At 39.0% G+C, this 12,224-nt stretch overlaps 2 protein-coding genes across 2 annotated transcripts in view; both read right to left on the bottom strand.

The window, feature by feature from the left end:
• cul4a (cullin 4A) overlaps positions 1-12,224 on the bottom strand; it is a 254,693-nt gene that overhangs the window by 99,223 nt on the left and 143,246 nt on the right. The window lies entirely within an intron of this gene.
• The window catches only part of LOC122142461 (coagulation factor X-like), a 30,475-nt gene that overhangs the window by 17,390 nt on the left and 861 nt on the right, over positions 1-12,224 (bottom strand). The window lies entirely within an intron of this gene.

The following is a 12,224-nucleotide window of genomic DNA, read 5'->3' on the forward strand; positions in this document are numbered from 1 at the left end:
CAGAAAAGTATGAAAGATATCATCAGAACAGTCCATCTGCCATCAGTGGTTCAACCGTAACATTATGAAGCGATGAGAATACTTTTTGTACGTAATAACGACTTTATTCAACAAATCGTCTCCTCTGTGTCTCTCCGCATCACGTAGCACCATTTTGGAGAACACCTGCTTACGCTCTTCTGTGTCAGATGGATTCACTGACAAAATTCCCTTGTCATCCATAAATCTCAATATGATTTTGAAATCGCCCTGCCTGCTCACTTACCTTGTTTCCTTCTCCAATACCTCCACTGCCTCTTATTTTCTTCGACCTGGCTCCTGCTAAATCATCTCCTCTCTTCTCCTTCATTCTCATACTTCCCTGGCTTATATCCATACTATCATCTCCTATATCAGAATCTCCCCACTCTGGAGTAATCAATTAGGCCGCTCAGGTATGGCCCGCATTAGCAATCATTTTTACTTCATCATCAACAGTGATCATAATCCAATAATGATGAAGCAATATTTAATATCAAGAAAATAAACTCAGACTTCAAAAACATCTCAGAGGATAAACAACAGACCTCTGCCTCTGATGAGTAGCTATTTTTGAGAATTGAAACCCCTGATGAATTGCCCAGCTCCTGAAAATGAAAAGCTCCTGATATTTTTAAAGATTAATATGACCCCCAAAAAATAGTGATTTTAATATAAACTTTTGCACTTTGTTCACCTTGTGGGGATGGGGAAAAGACAGAAAATGTATTTTCGATCAAAACATCATGTCAAACAGCCGTCTTTGACCGTACCTCATCTGCTTTTTCAGCTTTTCGCACGGTTTTTTAAATGCCGTTTACCAGGTAAAGGAAGTTCAATTAATAAAAACAGTCTCCTGATGCTTGATTTTTAAAAGCACAAACAAGTTCGGTGTGAATGACTTGTTCATTCAACGCACTGCAGTTTTAAAGCCCTCATTACTGGTTCTGGCCAGTAGGCCGTGGTGTCAGTCGACAGATTTCAATAAACCGTTATTGATTTAGAGAGCTGACAGGGTAATAATAGGCCTAAAGATGTGATCAGCAAAATTAATAACATATCTAACTTCTTAATAACTGCACATTTTTACACAGTGACTTTGTAAATGTATAGTTTTGATAGAAAATGAAATAAAATACTTATTGATGCTCTCCTCCAAACTTTGCATGTCTTCAGGGCTCCTGCTGGTTTTATGAAAATAAATTTAAGAATTTTAAAGACCTTTTAAGACAAAGCAAATACATTTTAAGGAACACAACGTGTTGTGAAATCTGAAAATACAAATCCTTACAGATATCCATTACGTTTTAATTAATTTTACGAAAAATAGTTTAAGGCTTGAATGTTTTCTACTCACAAAACACTGATTAGAATGTGGAAATAACTTACTGTATCTTCAAAAATTATGTTCTTCCTTTTTACTTGTTTGCAGTGCAAATCTAATACATTTATCTGTGAAGCAAAATGACATTAGATGAGAAGTCTTGTTTTCTGAGAAATTGATCAAAGTAAATTGAGTTTATGATTATAACAAGAACAAATATCTGCCAGTGGGCTCAGAAAATTCAAAGGGAAACAAGTTTTCGTTCCCCATTGGCATATTTTCATTTTGCATCTCAAGTAAATGCATCTTGATTTAAGGATGATTAGATATTTGTAAAAATTAGGCAAAAATACTGAGGAAGATATATATATATATATATATATATATATATATTTTTTTTTTTTTTTTGCAGTGCATGCAACATTTAATGTTATGAATGTAAGACTTTCTGCTCTGATTTAAGACTTTAATTTGAGGAATGGCTCATTTTATTTATTTATTTATTTATTTTTATTTTAAGATGCACAGAAACCCTGGTCTTTCAGAAGCTGTGTTGTATAGAAAAAAACTCTAGATTACTGAAACTGCATGTTGTTTAGATGCAGTTTAGGCATTCATTACCTACACAATTCAATTATTTTATTAGCACCCCCAACAAATTGGAGTTGCTACTGCCCTGATTCAGGAGTGGACTGGGGCTAAAAAAATGGCCCTGGACTTTCTGGCACAGAGCAGCCCACCACACACCACACCATAAACCCACCAGCTCATTATGCACAGATAAATTTTTAAGACCACTTACTAACTTATAGAATTTTGGTCACCTGACGTCGCGACCTAAATCCAACCTAACAATAACACCACATGACCATGATTTCTATATTGCCTAAAATATCCACGTTTTGGCTTTGTTTGTGCTGCGCAGACCAATTGTTGTATGACAAAGTACCGTGAGAGTTCTAGAGAGCAGACAGCTTCTTGTGCTTTTGAATTGTTCTCACGTTACTTTGATGTCATACACTGATCGGTATGCTCATTGCTGCTTCAAGTCGAACACTAATATGTACACGTATTTGCATCGTTTGACCATTCTCTGTAGATCCCACCTTCTCACGCACCACGATTGGTCGATTGCGAAAAATGTCTGCATTTTACAGGTCAAACGATCATTACCTTCATTAAGTATGAAAACAGGAAACCAAAGCCAAAACCTGGATATTTTAGGCAATATAGAAATCCTGGCCAGGACGTGTCCTGGGAAAATGGCACGTTTGGTCACCCTAACAATACAGAAATAAAATGCTATCTATTTTTTTTTAAATTAAAATTCTTATCATTTATCACATTAATGATTAACAGGCATACTTTTTTACATTATAATTGGTCGTTCCAGGTGTATATGACAAATAGTAAATAATTTAGAGAAATCTCTTTTAGAGGGACAATTTAATATCTCTAAAGTTAAATGCCTACCATAATATAAGACCATATGACACCAATGCTCTTCTCTGCCCTAGAAGACTTCTCTGCCCTAGAGAATGTGGACTGTTTGTATGGTACCTTTCTATTGGTCCTTCAGAAATCATTCTAATATGCTGATTTGCTGCTCTAGAAACATTTCTGATTATTATCAAAGTTGAAAACAGTTGTGCTGGTTGGAAAATGTGATACATTATCATTCAGTCTTAGGGTAATATATAAATATATAAAACAAAAACAGTTTTCAGTATTGATAATAATAATAACCAATAGTAGTAATTGATCACAAATAATAACAATTTACAATACATTTAGTCATTTAGCAGATGCTTTTATCCAAAGCGACTTACAGATGAGGACAATGGAAGCAATCAAAATCAACAAAAGAGCAATGATATACAAATGCTATAACAAAGCTCAGTTATCTTAACGCAGTACACATAGCAAGGGGTTTTTAAATAATATAATAAATAAAAAGAAAACAGATAGAATAGAAAAAGAATAGAGCAAGCTGGGACAAATGAGAAAATGAGACAACCAGAGTCTCTAGCTAAGGAGAAATATATGAGCACAGTGTGTGGTGTTGTTGAGATGTCTTCTAAAGCTTTAAAAGAGACATATGTGAGAGATCCAGAGTCTCTTGCTAAAGAGAAATATCAAAGCACAGTTTGTAAGGTTGTTGAGATCTCTTCTAAAGCTTTAAAGAAGATCATTTTGACAGTGTGAGATTGTTAGAGTTTTGTCTCGGGAGACAAGTTTGAGAAGCAGGAGACTCAAGCAAAAATCTCTATTTGATCTTAAAGTAACCTCATTTATGTCTAGGAGAAATATTTGAGATGTTAAAGAGATCTCACTTTTTACATCTCTTTCCTATGGGTCTGTCTTTAACAGAGTTCTAAAATCTGAAATCAAAGAACCAGTTTGTTTTGGGGCTGATCCATACACAACACATGAGTGGGAAGCCATAGTGCTGTCATATTTGCGCAAAATAGGGATGCCAGTTGAACAACAAGCTGATGAAGTCATGAGTAGGATTATGGGGCGGGCATGTGAAGTTGTGAGGGTGGGCTTGTGCAATAAACCCTCTATTGATTTGTCCAAAAGACAGAACTTGTGTTATGATGTAGATTTTTGTGGGTGCACTCTTGTCATAAATTAATCTATTACTTTTCCTACATAATTTTTTAACAAAAAACATTAGTAAAATATCTATTTAGGAGTCTTAGACCTTTCCAACGATATATAGTTTGTCATGATAAGATTAGGATTTAATTGTAAAATTAAAGTAAACTTAGGCGTCCCACAGAGGGGACGGGTGACAGTTAAGAGGTTAAAGAGACAAAATAAGAAGACTAATGATCTGTCCCATGAGCTCACTGTAATGTTTATCAGACATTTTCCAGATCCTGAGCTTTCACTAATTTTTAAGGGCAGACTGTTGGAGCTGTGGACAGCAGCTGATGTCCATACATGTAGAGAGAAACGATGTAGCTCTGTGTCTAGAGTGCCCCCAGTCCCCAGAAGCAGAGTGATGCCTACTTCACCATGTGAGGTGTATGGAAATATTGGCCACACCACCCATTTTCACTGAAGAGCAAATCATCTGTGTTTTCTTTGTTACAAAGCAGGTCATTCACATGTAAAGTGTCCTAAAGCCAAAGCCTGCATAGCTGCCGATAGGATGACTGAGTTGTATGCTCTTCCACGTACGGGAAACGAATAGGCCTGCATGTGGAGGGGTTGAGTGTAAGGCCAAATGATGATCCCCATCGTTGGATTGTGGAATCTGTAAATATAAGTGTATGTGAAGAGTATAGTTCAGAATGTACAGTTGTCTTGTAAAATACACAGAAACTTGAGGCATACTGTATGAGGATCTTTTTTACACTTCAGTGATTATTGGTGGAAAAGTTGAGGCGTAAGCAATGCTTGACAGTGGGTCAATGGCTTGCCCCATTAGCTCCAAGATCTTGCCCCAACAGATGTTGTTTTAGTTAGATGTGGAGGCACCAGAACAAACCCTTTAGGAGTGTGTGAGCTGGACATGGATATGTACAGCTGTCACATCACTGTTCTAGTCAATGGCCAAAGTGATGATCCAATTCTTGGTAGTAACGTCTTGAAACATTTGATTCATCAGTTAAAAACCTCTGCATAGTTACTAATACGTGTGTCTGACTGTGAGAATAACACTGAACAAAACAAGTTACTTGACCTGCTAGCCAATGTGGAGAAGTGGAAAAATGGTACTGTCCCTGATTTCGTGGGAAAAGTAAAAATCAAAAAGGCAGTGTCACTTGAGCCCATGACTGAAAACTTAGTTTGGGACAGACTGCAAAGCACTCATGACATCTCAGCTGGCAGTGTTGTCATTTTGGAGCCCACTAGAGTAAAACCAAGGCCAAGGTCAGTGCTGGTTGGAAGAACAGTAGCCTTGATATGCAAGGATGGATGGGTCCCGCTAAAAATGAAAAGTCCTTCTGAGAAAGCAGTGACTTTGAAAATAAATTCTACACTTGCTGATGCTTTTCCTTGCATAGCCTTGCAGGATTTTGACAGCTCTGAATTTCCTGATGGTTGCTCATTTGATCTAGAACAAAAAGTTCAGAGAACAGCTGATGTTTTAACTGACAGACAGGATAAGATGAGTGTATCAAATACTCTAAGCTTACCTGTCAAATCTGGACTGAATGACTCTGCTGATCGCACAGCAGTCTTACGTGACTTGGGCTTAGCTGACTTAGATGTGGAGTCTTGCGATGTGTCGGCAGACTGCAAAGCAAAACTTGTTCAGCTTATCTCTCAGTACCATTCTATCTTTTCCAGACACAAGTTGGAATGTGGAAAAGCAACAGGCTTTGTTCATCGCATTCGCCTGAGTGACGACAAACCCCTTCGGTTGCCATATCAATACCTTGCTCCAAATCAATATGACAAACTTTTGCATGCTTTGAAAGAAATAGAAGAACAGGAGATCATATGGAAATCTAGTAGCGAGTTTGCATCACCTCTCGTCCTAGTTTGGAAGAAATCAGGAGATTTGAGAATATGCACAGACTTTTGTTGGATTAATGCTCACACATTCAAAGACGTGCATCCCCTTCCCCATCAAGCTGCGTTGGGTGGAAATTATTATTTTTCAACTATGGATCTCACATCTGACTACTATAATGTAGAAGTTCATGAAGATGACCAGAAATACACAGCATTTATATCATCTTTTGGGTTATATAAATATAATCGTTTACTGCAGGGGCTGTGTAACAGTCCAGCCACTTTCATGTGGATGATGTTGACGATATTCGGGGATCAGAATTTCAACAGCCTATCATGTTATCTCTATGACGTCCCAGTGTTTGCACCCACCGAGGAGCTGGTGTATTGTGGTCTGGAAATTGTGTTTAAGCATTTGAAGGCTCACAACCTCAAGCTTGCTCTGAAGAAATGTCATCTCTTGCGGAGTTCTGTAAAATTTTTAGGTCACATCATCAGTGTGGACAGTATTGCTTCCGATCCTGAAAAAGTCCACGCCATCGCTTCTGTCACTGAACCTAACATTGTTCAGGAGGCAGACACACTCTTGCAGTTTAAATCTAGATTAAAGACCTATCTCTTTAACCTGGCTTACACATAACACACTAATATGCTTCTAATATCCAAATCCGTTAAAGGATTTTTAGGCTGTATTAATTAGGTAAACCGGAACCGGGAACACTTCCCATAACACCTGATGTACTTGGTACATCATTAGAAGAATGGCATCTATGCTAATATTAGTCTGTTTCTCTCTTATTCCAAAGTCACCGTAGACACCAGATCCAGTCTGTATCCAGACAAGATGGTGGATCAGCACCTAGGAAGGACCTCTACAGCCCTGAAAGACAGCGGAGACCAGGACAACTAGAGCCTCAGAGACAGATCCCCTGTAAAGACCTTGTCTCAGACGACCACTGGGACAAGACCACAGGAAACAGATGATTCTTCTGCACAATCTTACTGTGCTGCAGCCTGGAATTGATCTGCTGGTTTTGTCTGGTCAGAGGAAAACTGGCCCCCGACTGAGCCTTGTTTCTCCCAAGGTTTTTTCTCGATTCTGTCACCGATGGAGTTTTGGTTTCTTGCTGCTGTCGCTTCTGGCTTGCTTAGCTGGGGACACTTCATTTACAGCAATATCATTGACTTGATTGCAAATGATTGCACAGATACTATTTAAACTGAACTGAGCTGCATGATGACATCACTGAATTCAATGATGAACTGCCTTTAACTGCCATTTTGCATTATTGACACACTGTTTTCCCAATTAATGTTGTTCAGTTGCTTTGACGCAATCTTTTTTGTTTAAAGCACTATAAAAATAAAGGTGGCTTGACTTGACTTGACTGAAGATGATCTTATGGTTGTAGGTACTAATGTCCCCTGCCGGCAGAAATTAAGATCTTTTCTGGGTATGGTAGTGTTCTACCAGCAGTTCATTGAAGAGTATTCGGCTATTGCCAAAACATTGTTCAATCTTACTACTGGAACTAAAGGCTCCACGTAAAAAACTGAAACGGCGAATGCATCAGTGAGAGTTGTCTTCTTCAGATTGGACTGAGGAGTGTAGGCAATCTTTTGTACAACTGAAGAAAGCCTTGCTTGAAAAAGTTGTGTTGTCCCATCCAAATTTTGATTGAGCCATTCTTGCTTTCAATTGATGCGTCATGTAATGGATTCGGGGCAGTTTTGTCCCAGCTTCCTGCTGGTGGAACAGTAGCTAGGCCGGTTGCTTTCACAAGCAAGTCACTTACCTATGCTCAGTCATGATACCCTGTGCATAGATTGGAGTTTTTCGCCATGAAATGGGCTATCTGTGACAAATTCCACTCACAGATGGGTCTACTCGCCCCTTCAACAGTACTCCTGATACCATACAGTTAAAGTCCCCTTACCTGGCACAATGTCAAAGCAGGTAGTGGAATCTGTTCTGCACTCTTGTAGGCATAGCAATGAAAACATCAAGTCACATGCCTTGTTGCTGCCTCACCTTCTGCAAGCAATAATGCCATCGGAATCACCACACATTGATGTGCTGTCCCATGAAACATCTAATTAAGGAACAAAAGGAAGACAACATCATAATAATTATCTTCTTTGAAAAAAGATGAAGAACAAAAAATAGAAAATAAATAAATAATCAAACAACAGCCTTCAAAAAAATTAAAAACTGGGGAAAACTACTGACAAAGAATGGTGTGTTGTGTTGTACAGGGTTTCAAAGAATAGTATCACCAAAAGGAAAACCTACCTGTATGTCGTACCTGACGCAGTTAAAACCATGGTGTTGAAAGGTGTTCATGACCAAGCAGGACATCAAGGTCAGCAGCAGACTCTGTTTTGTGCTTGGCAAAGGTAATTTTGGTATGGCCTATAGAAGGATGTGAGAGAGTACGTGAAGTGCTGTCGTTGATGTGTGATCAGCAAGACACCAGAACCGGAGGGTCATGCACCGTTAGAGAACATCATTATGACAGAGCCCCTTGAACTCGTTTGCATAGACTTTTGGTCAACAGAGGACTCGGCCAACCAGTGACTGGATGTTCTTGTTGTAACAGAACACTTCACAAAAATGGCTAATGCCAAATCCAAATCTGTCTGCCAAAGCAGTGGTGCATAAACTGTGGCATAACTACTTTTGTGAAGTCCAAAAATAGATAACAACTCCCTATCATCTGATGGGTAACGGAGCATGTGGGAGGATGAACAAGATGCTGGGTCATATGATATATGCTCTGCTGGCAAAGACCAAGAACAAATGGCCGCAAGTACTCAAAACTCTAAATTTTGCTTATAATTGCACCATCCACAAAACCACGGGGTATCCTCCTTTCCTGTTGATGTTTGGGAGGATTCTGCGGCTGCCCATTGACCTTGTATTTGAAACTGTTCTGGACAGTCCTGATGTTGTGAACTATGACGATTACATCCAGGCTCTACGGAGAGATATGAAGGAGGCAATGCACGTTGCACGGGCATCTGCTACGAAACAGCTTAAGAGACATGCTGAGAGTCAAGGGAGGACCAATTGATGTTGGTTATAGAATTTTGCTTGCCAACAAGGGAGCATGTGGGAAAATGGAAGCTTGCTGACCTTTGGGAGGATACAGTATACACTGTTGTTGGATTTAATGCAGACAGTAATACCTACAGAATTCAGCACAGTCGTAGTGGTATTGTGAATACTGTACATCTTAACCTTAAAATACCAGTAAACTTTCTTCCACTTCCTGATGATGACTTGGAAGGTGATACGACCGAAAACCACATGAGTGTCTCTGATAGTATTGATTATGTGGTTGCTAATGTGTCTGAAAATACTTCTAATTACAGGACACAAGAGTGGGTATCACAGCTACCTTCTGATGGCACGAATGATGCAGGCATGGATGATGTGGAGGAAGCTACAGATGTTCTTGAGACTATACAAGCCTTTGATACGGCTCAGTCCAGTAAATTAGAGCATGATGTGATTGACAGCTCTGATACCACCCAGCTGAGAACTGAGGGTTATGATGATATTGAGGGTATGAACAGGGGTGTACCTGAATCCATTGCAGAGCAAGTTAAAATATATGCTTCTGTTTTCTTGAGTGCTGCGATACCTAATGGTGGTCGCCTTGTAGAAGCTAATTCAGTGTCTGATATAAGTGTTGATAACTTTCCTGCTGAATGAAGTCGTATGAGATCCAGAGTTGGTAGACTGTTTAAACCAATTACGAGACTGATTGAGATAATGAACCAGCAAAAAGTTCTGGGGTAAACATAATTATGTTGCTTGAGTTTTATATGTTATCTCATCCTTGAAGTCTCTCTACTCAGTAACTTGTGTGCCCAAATGTAGGAATTGTCATTGTTTAGCTAACATGTAATGGGCATGTTTGTCTAAGAGTGTCTAGGGCAGTGGTTCCCAATCCTGGTCCTGGAGAACACCCAACACTGCATGCTTTTGGTGTCTCTCTTATCTGACATACACAGTTGAGGTCTTGGAGTCTTCACTAATGAGCTGATGAGTTGAATCAGGTGTGTTTGAATAGGGAGACATCTAAAATGTGCAGTGTTGGGGATTCTCCAGGACCAGGATTAACCACTGGTCTAGGGTATTGGCCTCCCTTTTTCCACTTTAATTCCTGTGGGGAATAGTGTCTACACTGAATTGAACTGACAATTTCAAGTTTTGAACACTGTATATATTTTTTTCTTCTTCTCTCTTCCTATTACTTTATATGGTTCTTGAGGTTATGTACCTGATGTTATATTGTGGTCAGTTTTTTCACTCGTCATTGTTATAGTACAATTTTTTTTTGCATATATGTTTTGGAAGCAAGTGGAAATAAGCATCCTTAATGTAACAGGGTCAAGAAGGTGTTTCCACTTGCTACACCCATTTTCATGTATGCTTCCTTTAATTGCGCTCTACCTGCACACTCCACCCAGATAATGAACTAGTTCTGGCAGGGTCATTTACAGCCGAGAGAGAGAATGGCTGCGGTGAGTGCTCCATGATAAAAGTATATTGTATTAATTGTATAACCATCTTATGGACTAATATTAATATATACGTGTGTTTAAATTAATATTGTATGATTTGTGTTTTGGTACATTATATTTGTGGTAACATCAAGTTTGTTCACCTCATTATAGAACATGCACAAGGGTGATTTGCGAATCTGATCACCGCTGTTTAATATGTTGTCAACAGGTACATATTTCTCAGTTGTGTTGTTGTATAACTGTTTATATAAATTTAAGTAATTTAGATTCGCGCCAGCTGAGAGAGTGAATGGCTGTGGTGAGTGAATGCTCTTTGATAAAAGTATAATGTATTAATTGTAGAACCAACTTATGGACTAATATTGATATATATGTGTGTTTAAATGAATATTGTATGATTTGTGTTCATGCTACATTTTATTTGTGTTAACATCAAGTTTGTTCACCTCATTAAAGAACATTATAGTGATTTGCAAATCTGATCACTGCTGTTTAATATGTTGTCAACAGAATAAAAATCTGTCTTCAAGTGCGAATTGGTATCCATACTGAGTTTTACACAACACAACGCAGAGATGACCCATTACATATGACGTTTTTTCACTGCATGGTATGGCTTGGTATGGTTCACTTTTGGGGGGGTTTCCCCTGGGTACAGTACCTGGTACTTGGTACTTTTTTTAGTGCCACCTCGGTTGAAGTTCCAATGGTGCTTTTCCACTGCATGGTACAACTAGGCTTGGCACGGCTCAGTACAGTACGGCACAGCTCGGCACAGTTTGCTTTTCCACTGCAGTTTAACCTTTTCAGTGGTGAGTTTAAAATATTCTAGCGGTCCCCCCAGAGTGAGTTTTTTTTAAGACCACCGTTATTTTAGAACGTTCCCCTTACTGTTTCCATGGCGACGCGTCAGGCTTGTCACGTGACACACCGCGTCTACAATAACACTGTATGACAGATGGATCGCTTTTATTTCGTTTTTCCTTTTTTAATTTCAAATATTCACAAACTTGCATACCATGTCATGAACAATCCGATATTCCGATTCATAAATATGTGTAAACGAGTGTGTTTGGTCGTTTAAAAAGCTTTCTAAATGATCTTGATCGGGATCTGTAATGTGAGACGGGCGCCGCCATGTTTGCTCGCGCTGCAGTGCAGAGAGTCTTGTCAGTCAGATTTACAGCACGTTAATTCATCAATTTCTCCTGAAATACAGGTAATAAGTGGCGGGTGGACTGGGTGAAGAATAGAGTGAACTTTATAGTTACTTACACTATGTGTATCTGATATGAATAAAACACATCTGCAAATTAAATTTGAATGGATTATTTTTGTTGCTTCCATAGACATATGCATGTATTTTTAAAACTCTAAATGTATTGTTTTTCTAGTATTTATGTGTATTTAAATGTCTGAAACCTAAAATATGAATTATGTGGTTAAGAACACTACATAGTTGTGATAATATGACAAGAGCAGTGCACGTCTGGCTCTGGCTCAGCCCCAGCCAACGCGCGAAAACGCAGTTTGAATTTGGCAGTTATGCGACGTCACCGAACGTTCTAAATCCCATATGTGGGACCGTACCGCTCAAAAGGTTAATATCGCTTTAGAGTGGGAGGGATTATTCACTATTTAAATCTAGTTTACAAGTCACGTTTTGGTAACAGTACGGTTCACTTGGAACCTCAATCGAGGTGGTACTAAAAAATAGTACCAGGTACTGTAGCGTACCATGAAGTGGAAAAGCGCCACAAGTGAACCGTACCATTACCAAAATCTGACATATAAACCCTGCTGATCACGGATTGGCCGGAGAGAATCATCACTACCTGCGTCACTGAATTTGCGAAACAAACACAACAGAGCC

The sequence above is a fragment of the Cyprinus carpio genome, chromosome A1 (genome assembly GCF_018340385.1).
Source record: "Cyprinus carpio isolate SPL01 chromosome A1, ASM1834038v1, whole genome shotgun sequence".
NCBI lineage: Eukaryota > Metazoa > Chordata > Actinopteri > Cypriniformes > Cyprinidae > Cyprinus > Cyprinus carpio.